The sequence below is a fragment of the Mandrillus leucophaeus genome, unplaced genomic scaffold (genome assembly GCF_000951045.1).
Source record: "Mandrillus leucophaeus isolate KB7577 unplaced genomic scaffold, Mleu.le_1.0 Scaffold1151, whole genome shotgun sequence".
Lineage (NCBI taxonomy): Eukaryota > Metazoa > Chordata > Mammalia > Primates > Cercopithecidae > Mandrillus > Mandrillus leucophaeus.
In genome coordinates this window covers 329,390-340,358 of record NW_012099777.1, presented here as the reverse complement: position 1 = coordinate 340,358, position 10,969 = coordinate 329,390, and positions in this window count along the sequence as shown.

Here is a 10,969-nt window from a genome sequence, read left to right as displayed (position 1 = left end):
ACGGCCATGGATGAGCACACACGGCCATGGATGAGCACACGGCCATAGATGAGCACACACGGCCATGGATGAGCACACGGCCATGGATGAACACACAGGGCCATAAATGGGTACACAGGACCATGGGTGGGTACACAGGACCGTGGATGAACACACAGCAGCCATGGATGAGCACACCAGGCCATGAATGGGCACACGGGGTCACGGATGGGCACACTGGGCCATAGATGGGCACACTGGGCCATGGATGGGCACACAGGGCCATGGATGGGCACACTGGGCCATGGATGGGCACACAGGGCCATGGATAGGCACATGGGGCCATGGATAACAAGGTGGCTTGGCCTCGGGAGGGCGGGGCCTGGGGAGAGGACTGCTTGGGGAGAGAGCCGAGGGAGCTGTTAAGGTGCGGTTGCTGTTTAATGTCATGATGCTGATGAGCTCACCCAGGGATAACAACACCCTGTCCTGAGCTTGTTGTGAGAGCCGGGCCGGCTGATCCTGGCTGCTTGGCACAGAATAAGCACCCGGGAATGTCAGTGCAAACAAACAAACACAGCCATCTGGCAGATTCCTGGAGGGATCATAACTCACTAAGTGGGTAGAGCCCTGGAGGCTGGTTAGGAAAGGACTCCCAGATCAGAGGCTGGGGCTTGGTGGGCCTGAGATGTGAGCCCGTCTCTGAATACAGACTTACACCAACCAGATTCAAACACCAGCCTTGCTTCTGGGGCCCCTCTGCTTGGAGAGGCCTCGTAGGTGGTCAGGCCTCTGTTTGAGGAGCTTGGAGGAGTCCTGGGAGGTGGCGTTCATTTGCTGCATGACGGCCGGCAGCTGGGCTCTGACAGTGGGCACAGTGGGCAGCAGTGGGGACGTCATTTGGTCCCAGAGCACACCGTGAGCCCTGCTCGCAGGTGAGGCTGGGTGCAGAGGAGCACTTAGATGCAGGCATCTTGGGTCTGAGCAAAGACGGAGGGGCTCGGCCATGGAAGGTCCCATAGTAGGTGCGTTAGAATAGAGTTCAGAGGGTGGTCAGCTGGTCTGAGGCTCCCTGATATGGCGGGGTGGGGGTACACCCAGAGGGGCAGCTACAAACAGCAAGGGGTGGGTGATGAGAGGTGGGTCTGTCCGGGCTCTCACACCTGGCAGGTGCCGTCTGGCCCCGAGAAGGAGTGTGCTGGCAATCCTACAGGCTCTTGGCACTCCTGTGGGGTTTGTTGGTGGTGGAGGTGGGTGGGACAATCTCATCTGTGTGCATTTTGGAGAGGTCTCTGATACACAGCAGGAGGGTGGGAACGGACATGGGAAACCAGCCAGGAGGCCATCACAGAGGCCATCGCAGAGGCCCCAGGAGATGAGAAGGCTGCTTGGCCCCAGCTAGTGGCAGTGACTGGATTGGAGGGAGCTCAGCAGAGAGGTAGCAGCAGCTGAGGCTGGGCTGGGTGTCGGGGCAAGGCACAGGCATGGCCTGCTTCAGGTCAACCTTGCTGCAGTGCACGGAGCACAGGACTCCAGAGACTTGGCGGGTTTTCTTGCCTCCACCTCTGAGCATTGGCAGCAACAGGTGCAGAGCAGGGGTAAGGAGGCGACTACATGGTTGTTATGGGAAGGGGCTGTGCCCGGCCTTCATCCCCACACCAGAACATGGTGGCCTAGAGTGGATGGCCGGTGCACCTGCATTTGCTTCTTGGTCAGCATGCCGGCCTCCTGCCCGCATGTACCCTCACCACACTCCTGCCTGGGCCTCCAGCCTGAACTCAGGTCTATTTCTCAGCTCGCATATTGGGCATCTGATGAAGTCAAGGTGTCACATCGGATGGATTCCGAGTTCGTGTGTCCAGGGTGGACACGGAGACCCTGGGAGAAGGGCTCACGGGCTACTGCATGGGAAGGACATCGTGCAGTCTCAGTGAATATCTGCCTAGTCTTCTGACTGTTGTTTGACACGATCGCACCAGTGTCCCTGGCAGTCAGTCCCATCAGGCATTGGAGGATGCCTTTCCTGGGCTTCCTGCTCCATGGCCGAAGTGGGAGGGATGAACGGGCCCAGGACTCGTGCAGGAAATAACCCTCAGCAGCCGGGCAGCCAGCATGAATGGTGCATTGCTTTGCCTGAGGTCCCCTGTGCGACGTGGGGCTCAGAGATGACCAGGACCCAATCCTTGTCCCCACGGGGCCCCAGCCTGCCTGGTGAGGCAGGCCAGACCCATGTGAGGAGTTTAGTGATGGAGGCTGTGACAGGCAGAATAAAAAGACATCCCCATCCATCTGCAGAACCTGTGACTATGGGGCCTGAAGTGGAGAAAGGGACCTTGCAGATGTGATTAGATTGAGGATCATGAGATGGGACATCCTGGATTGCAATGTCATCACAAGGGTCTTTATGAGGAGAGGGGTAGGTCAGAAGCCAGTGAGGAAGGGGAAGGTGCTGCGCTGCCGGCCGTGGGTGATGTAGGGCAGGCGAGCCCGTGAGTGAGGCTGAGCACCTGACCATCCTTTGCTTTGCCCAGGAAAGAACTTAAAGGCCAACCAGAAGTAGAAGAAAACAGCTTTATTGAGGCAGCAGAGTCGCAGCTTTGTGACTGTCCCTGCAGAGCAGGCCTACCCTGGAGGCTGAGAGCAGCAGCTCAGGGCAGGTCTGCAGCCACGTTTATACCCCCCTTTAATTGCATGCAGATTAAGGGGTGGCTTATGCAGAAATTGCTAGAGAAGTGGCAGTAATCATTGGGTCATTGCCACGGAAAGGGGCGGTAACTCCTGGTTGTTGCCATGGCAACAGTAAATTAAGCTAGCACACTGGTCGTCATGTCTGATTGAAAGCTGCTTTTCCCCAGGCCCTGTTTTAGCTAGTCTTCAGTCTGGTTCGGTGCCTGAGTCTCATCTTTGGAGTCAGTCCTACCTCCTACCTCACGAGGAAGGAGGAAGGGACCAGGAACCACGCAATGGGGGCAGGCAGTCTCTTAGAAGCTGGAGAAAACCAGGAAACCGGCTTTCCCTTGAAGCCTCCAGAAGGAGCCAGCCCTGCCAACAATCCCTTGACTTTAGCCTGGTGAGACTGAGTTTGGTTGTCTGAGCTCCAGAACTGTAAGATAATGAATTGGGGCTGTTTTAAGTCACTGGGTTTGTGGTCCAAACAGAACATTTGTCATGGTAGCTCCAGGAAACTCATACAGAGGCAAAGCGCTGTTAGGGAGGAATCACGGGGTGCCACAGGCATCTCTCAGGGCCGGGGCCAGTCACTGACTGGCCTGGGGTCCCCGGGTGAGTTGGTGAAGAGTCCAGATCCAGCATTCTGGGTCTTCACTGTATCCTGGGTAGGTCCTCATAGTGGCCTTAGGACCGATGGGCGCACTTATTTCTATATAAAAATGGACTTTTCCTGACATTTGACCTTATCTTCTGAAAACAGGAACTGAGGACAAAAGTGGTCTCTGAGGCTTACAGAGAGTCACAGCCAACCTCTCAGTCCCCCTTTCCCAAAGAGGCAAGGCCAGGCCTGTGACCTCTCCCCAGAAAGGGTCCTCCACACTGGGTTATGAGCATTCATGACTATTAAACTGCCATTGATCTCATCTGCCCAGGATCGAGTGCCGGTGTTTGGCTATCCCTATGGTGCCAGTCAGGGAATCCCCACCCACCAGGAGGGTGCAGAGGTGGAGGCTGGAACAGGCTTTCTGACGACAACCTTGGTTGAGTGGCTCCAGGGGGCTGAGCCTGATGCAAGTCCTCTGTCAAAGCAGCATGGCGAGTGGCTGGCACGGCTTGGACGTTTGTGCTGCCTGAATCTCGTGCTGAGATGTGATCCCCAGGGTTAAAGGTGGGGCGAGTGGCTGGCACGGCTTGGGCGTTTGTCCTGCCCAAATGCCATGTTGAGATGTGATCCCCAGGGTTGGAGGTGGGGCGAGTGGCTGGCACGGCTTGGGTATTTGTCCTGCCTGAATCTCGTGCTGAGATGTGATCCCCAGGGTTAAAGGTGGGGTGAGTGGCTGGCACGGCTTGGACGTTTGTGCTGCCCAAATCTCGTGTTGAGATGTGATCCCCAGGGTTGGAGGTGGGGCGAGTGGCTGGCACGGCTTGGGCGTTTGTCCTGCCCAAATGCCATGTTGAGATGTGATCCCCAGGGTTGGAGGTGGGGCCTGGTGGGAGGTATTGGATCATGGGGCGATTCCTCATGGACGGTTGGGTGCCATCCCCTTGGTGATGAGTGGGTTCTCAGTTCCCTGGAGATCTGCTGTTTACAAGTATGTGTGCCTCTCCCCTCCATCTCTTGCCGAGTGACATGCCTGCTCCCCCTTCACCTTCTCCCACAGTGGAAAGCGTCCTGAGGCCTCCCCAGAAGCTGAGCAGATGCTGGCACCATGCTTCTCATACAGCCTCCAGAACCACGAACCAAATAAACCACTTTTCTCTAGAAATCACCCAGCCTCAGGTATTCCTTTCTAGTGATGCGAAAATGACCTAATACAGTGGTTCTATCAGTCAGGGTTCCCGAGAGAAACAGGGCCAGCAGAAGGAGCTGATGTCGACAAAGCTGTGATGTGGCTGTGGATTTAGATGAAAGAAACTACAATGATAAGAAGTTGGCAGACACGATTGTGGAGGCCGAAGTGTCCCAAGACCAGCAGTTGGCAAGCCTGACATCCAGGGAAGCTCGGAGTGCAGCTCCAGGCCGAGCCAGTGGTGCAGGTGCAGGTCGGAGGAGGGAAAAGACCCAGGGACCAGGACAAGCACCCGGGCAGAAGCAGTCCTGCTTACTCAGCCTTTTTGCTCAATTCAGGTCTTCAGCTGATTGGATGAGGCCCACCCACATGGGGAGGCCCATCTGCTCAACTCAATCTACTGATGCAAACGTCAGTCTCTTCCAGAAACCCTCACACACACCCCCAGAATGGTGGCTGTGTCTGGACACCCCAGGGCCCAGTCAGGTTGGTGTAGAAACTTAACTGTCACGATGAGTATCATGCCCATTTCACATACGAACTTTCTCTACCTCTCTGCCTCCAGTCACCCTCAAGTTCATGCGACTGATAAGCAATAGAACTGAGAGTGAAACTCAGGGGGCCCTTGTCACTGGACTCACCTTTCCTCCCACAGCAAGAGGCCAGTCACATGGTTGAAACTGTGGCCAAGCTTCCTGGGTGTAGAGGGTGTGGGGTCGTCTGTCCTCGGCCAAGTGGAGGTCCATGGTGTGAGCTAAGGGCAGCGGCGTGGAAAACGGCGGGCTTCCTCCCTCCTTCCTAGTGCTCCCACCTGATCGAATGACTTTGTTTCCACATACTAGTTTGTTTTGGTTTTGAAATAATTGCTTCGCTACAACTCCACTACATGCGGTGGAAATATGTGGTGGGTGAGATAAGACTTAGAAACGCCCCACAGCAGCTGCTTCATCAGTAAGAGGCCTCAGGCCCAGAAGAACAAGCCCCAGGAGGAAGCCCTGCCCCAGCCGTTCCCGCGGATGCTGGGTGATGCAGGAGGGCAGGACGGTGGGCAGGGGAAGAGACAAACAGAGGATGCGGCAGGCTGCAGAGTTCTTCCACCAGTGGGGCCTGCAGCAGGCTTCCTCTCCCTATTGTGTCTCCCACTGGAAGCTGCTAAGACTCCACAAGCCTGCCTGTTCTCTTCTCACTATCCCGGGACCCTCCAGAGCCCAGGAGTGATAGAGATGACCCTGGGAGAGTCCCCATCCTGGTGTCACCTTGCCTTGGAACCACTGTTGACACTTTACAAACAATTTCTGAACTTAAGCACTGTTCAATCTACGACAGATCTTTCCAGTAGGACTTTGACCAAAAGATGGCAGGGGCGCTTGCTCAGGCCGGTCTATCCTCTCCCTGATTTTTCTTCGGTTTTTTCACCTGTGTAGGGAAAGGACCCAGCCATATGACAGCTTGGCCGTGAACAACACTGGCCTCCTCCTGTGCTGGGCAGAGTCCTTGTGCTTGGGTAGACCTCGCTTTTATGCCTCCAGGACGTTGCATGTGCTGTTCTCTTCCTTTCAAATGCCCTCCTCCCGTTTGCGACTCATCCTTCCAGGCCAGCTCGGTGACATCTCGCCATGGTGGGAGTCTAGAGCCACCTATCCCGGGGTGAACCTTGCCACTCCACACACACTGGGTGCCATCCTCAATTGCTGGCTCACACATTTGACAACAGTATTTTGCCTTCCCCACAAGAGACAGGGACGTGTCTCGTGAGTTCTGGAAGCCCAGGGCCACAGCCCACACGTGCGTTCATTCCTTCCTTCCTTCATTCATTCATGTATTCATCCAACAAATAAATAAATGAGATCCTAGAAGATCTTCTCCCACTGTCCAACTGTGGATCTTCCTTCCTTCTTGTTCTTGCTAGGACCCCATAAGCTTGGAGCACTACAAGCCGCCAATGTTTATCCTTTTCAGTGTGCTAGAGCCCTGCTGTCTGGAAACTTATCTTTCCCAAGAAGCACCATGTTTCCGTGTTAAAGACATGTTAACTCAGCAGCCCGGAAGGCCCTGCGGGGCTCTCCCCTGCTGGACTCCACAGCCTGGTCAGAAACGCCCCACGTGAAGTCACATGACCCTTTCTTAAGCTGGAAAATGAGTTGGTGAGAAGCGTACTTCTCCCGAAATGCACGTTTCTCTCCCCCGGGGGCTGCTGTTTCAGAAACTGCCTGTGGAGTTACTGCTTTGTTGACGATTAAAGCGCAGGCTCTGCTGAACTTCAGGGAGCGTTAGCGGCTGCAGGCACCTGCTGGCGGATCGCAGGTAATAATGAGGCGTGCGGCTCCTCACTCTGGCTGGACAGTGCTCGGGGAAGAGGTTCTGAGCAGTCTGCCTGGAGTCCCGGCTCCCTGGCTTGCTGAGAGAGGAATGGGGTGGACCTTCTAGTTGAGAGTGAAATCCATTTCGGAGTATTACTTCCTCCTTGGATAATAATGGTCTGTGGCCGGGAAGACTGGGCCCCTCAGACGCCATCCTGCTCCCGGAGTGGGAGGGGGGCTGAGGGCACAGTGAGGCATCTTGCCTGTGGGCTTGGGGTGCTGGCCGAGACTTGCCACGGAGAAAGAAAGGGGAGATTTGGAGTTTTCTGTGGGATGGCAGTTCTCTCTCTTTCATGTGATTGAGGGGACGTTCCAGAGGAGAGGTTGGCAAAAGGCACCCCACAGTGGGGGATGGGAATTTGGAAAGACCAGCAGCTGAGAAGGGAGAGCAAAGGGCCAGGGGAGGCCACAGAGACCATGCCGACCCCTGTCCTGGGGCCCAGCTGCACACAGGCCACATCCCCCAGGGCCGCATCAGGCAGCAGTGGCCTCCTTCCCCTCCTGCCTGCTCACCTTCATCAGGGGACATGGATGGGGGCCTCTTCCTCCCTGGGCCCCTCTGCTCATCCAGGGCACCCCACTTTGCTGCTGGAGCACAGGGACCTGGGATCTGGGCTGGATCCATGTGGCCTGCAGCTTCCAAGCCTTTCTGTGAACCTCACACTGGACTTTAAAGATGCATGTGGATTTTGTATTTGCCATAATCTACTTGTTTTATATAAAACTTATTTTTTTTCAGATTTCAATTCTTAGGTTACCAGGCTGTAGGTGTCCCAGTCCCAGGCAGCTCTGGAGCGCAGGGCAAGGCTTGGCACAGGGAAGGCTCTCTGCCCTACCAGCCTCAGTTTCCTCACCTGCAGAGCCCTCCCACCCTCTCAAGCTTCCCCCAGCACAGCTGCAAACTGTGCGGCTCACAGGCCCCAGTGTCCTGGAGTCTGCAAAGCCCTGCATGAGTCCAGTCTCCACCAGGTGCGTGGGGGCAGTGTCGGGGCTCAGAGGTCCTTGGTCTCGGCTTCTGGCTGGTTCCCTGGACCTGAGCCCTTCAAGGCCAGGCTGCCTGTCCCCACCTGCTCTGCCTAGACTCCCCTGGGTCACCTCACTGTTCCCCAGACAAGAAAGCCCCACTGCAGGGCAGGCCTCTCCCCTGCAGGCACCCTTTTGTGAGGCAAAGGACCGGCTCCTGCCTGCTTCCCCACCCCTGGCCTCTGTCCTTTGTCAGCTTGGATTTTCACAGCATCTGACTTGCTGTGTGCTCTGCAGGAAGCCCTGCTAGGAGGACTGGGTCCTTTGGCTGTTTGCATCTCCTGACCTGAGCCCGTTTCCTCCACAATAGGAAACTACTGTAGGGAACCGCAGCAACAAAGCCCTTTGTGGGCCCAGTTATCCCATCAGGAGCACACAGGGGTGCTGACCGGGAGACTTTGGCCCCGTGGCTGCTCTGGCTCCTCTGCACCAGGCTTAGAAGTAGCTCAGTGGCTCTCTGATCTGCAGCATAGCAGACAATGAGATAGTTGAGACGCTTCTTGGAGGATGCTGCCCAGAGGCTAGCTTCTGCCCACACACTGGGGTTTCTCCAGTTGTCCACTAGATCTTTAAAACCAGCTGCAGCCAGCCAGCCACCCTCACACGGCCAGTCCCAGGATGCCCAGGACTCCAAACCCTTCCCGTTTACCCTCTGGCGTTCCTGGCCTCCTCCCGGCTCCCTGCTCCTCTGGTCCCGCCTGGGCCCCCTGGCTCTCCGTGGGGTCTTTTAACTCGGGGGAGGGACATTGGATGTCCTAAAGCCATGACACATGATGACGCTGTGTCTCAGGGTCTTTGGCAGCAGAGACTAGAGCTCAGGACAAGCTTGGTCACACAGGTCCCCCTCCTTCCCTGGTCCTGTCAGCGTCTCTGAATCTCAAGCACCAGGACTCTTCCGAGTTGCTTCCTGAGAGGCCGTGTGCTGTTCCGCTGTTGGCTTTCAGTTGTCAGTCATCTTTCAATTGATGTTATAAAGGTGTGTTTTACACACGCACCCCTGAACGGGAGCCCCTCGTGGTGTGTGGCTGGGGAGGCTGTGGTCTCTTAATGAGGCATTTTGCATAACCGAGCTTCCTTAGACAACTCCAAAGCAGAGCTGTTTCCCAGACTCAGCCCTTTCTCGCTGTTCCTTCATTCTGAATGTTCAGGCAACACCTGCCATGTCCCAACCCTACCCGGGCCCCGGCATGCAGCAGCAAACCACCCACAAAATAACATTCCAGTCTGAGTGGAAGCCACGTTGGGCAGTAAGCAAAGAGCAGAGAGGCCCAGTGCAGGCTGCAGAGCATCCTGAAGGAGAGGGCAGCAGCCTGTGTTCCACACCCCTCCCTGGGACGAGGTCTTCCTGTTAGACGCAGCAGGGAGGGGCTCCCTCCAGAGGGGACCTGGGAGCCCAGAGCACAATGAAGCAGCAGCGTGAGCCTACAGAGGCCTGGGGGCAGGGTCAGAGGCCCCATGGCAGGCACATGCTTGGCTGTGGAGGTTGAGGACAGGCGTTGTGGCTGCCGAGGAGGGAAGGTAGGGAGGAGTCGGGGCCACACTACAGGGCCTGGGAGATCTGAGAGGCAGCCGGGGATGGTATTCCAAGCAAGAAGGTGACAGCCACTGAGGGCTGTGAGGGGAGCATGGCTTCACCTAACTCATACCCCATGAGAGCTTTATGGCCACTGCTCGGGGAATGGGCGGCTCCAGTCACCAACACAGGGGCCTTTCCTCTGAGCTCCCGCACCTCGCTGGGCACCTGGGGGCAGGGAGCCTGCTTTCATAAAATACAGTCAATCACTAGAGGAATCAAATAAAAAAAGCAGATCAGCCCCAATTATTTTTGTTATTAGATTCGACAAGTATAAAACCACATCTTCATGAATATCAAACCAAGACAATACAGAGAAAAAGAAAGAAATTATGTTGTTTCAATAATAAATTATTGAGTTTCGATAATAAATTATCGAAAGTGTGCAGGTTAGTGATACATATAGAGTCACTCTTGTCACTCTTGGTCACTGAAAAGGAAGTTAAAAGTGAATTCAGCATCTCTCCTTGTTGAAAGGTGTGGCCAGCGGCCTCTGAGATGGTGTGAGGGGCCCCACCTCCTGGTATTCACATTTTCGGGCAATCCCTCTCTCCAAGCGCTGCCTGGACTACTTGCTTGTAAGGACTAGAATATGACAAACACGGTGGAATGCCACTTCTGTGACTAGGTTATGGGAGGATTCTGGCTCCAGTCTTGCTGCTGTCTCTGATAGGAACCACCTGCCATGCTGTGAGCTGCCCTCCGGACAGGCCCATGTGGCAAGGACCTGATGAAGCCTCCAGCTGTGGAGTCCATCCTCAGGCTCCACAGCCAAGCGTGTGCCTGCCACGGGGCCTTTGCACCTGCCCCACAGGCCTCCATGGGCTTACTCTGCTGCTTCATTCTGCTCTGGGCTCCAGGTCCCCTCCAGAAGGAACCCCTCACTGCTGCCGTCTAACCAGAAGACACTGTTCCAGGGAGGGGTCCTCAGAGCACAAGCCACTTCCCCATCCTTCAGGACATTCTGCAGCAGAAGAATGAATGACGCTGAAGCCCAAGGAGAAACCGGGGCCCTTGGTCCAACAGCCCAAGGAACTGAATCCTCTGACCACCACATGAGTGAGCTTGGAGCAACTCCTCCCTCCCTTGAGCCTTCAAATGAGACACAACCACGGCCAGAGCTTGACTGCAGCCTTGGGAGAGGCCCCAAACTTAGCTGCACCCAGATTCCTGACCTGGGAAACTGCACGAGAAGAAATGTTTGTTGTTTTAAGCTACTAATTTCTGGGGGGTAATTTGTTACACAGCCACAGATAACTAATACAAACATCTATGAACAAACCTATGTATGCCAACATTAATGGCTTTGAATGTGGCAAATGAGCTCGGGTTTTAAAAACTGTATATTTACTTAGTCTATGCTGGGTGATGATATACTGCAGTGTTTTGTTTTAATAACACAAACAGAAACGAAACTCAAAAATGCATGTTGATGGAAATGACAGAAGAGATTTTAAAGTAGTTTCAGCATGTATGGAATATTCACCTTAAACTTTTACCCAAAATAAAGAAAATAATGTTGTATTTTCAAAATCCATATCCAATCCTTCATCATTAGCTAGTTTCATAATTTA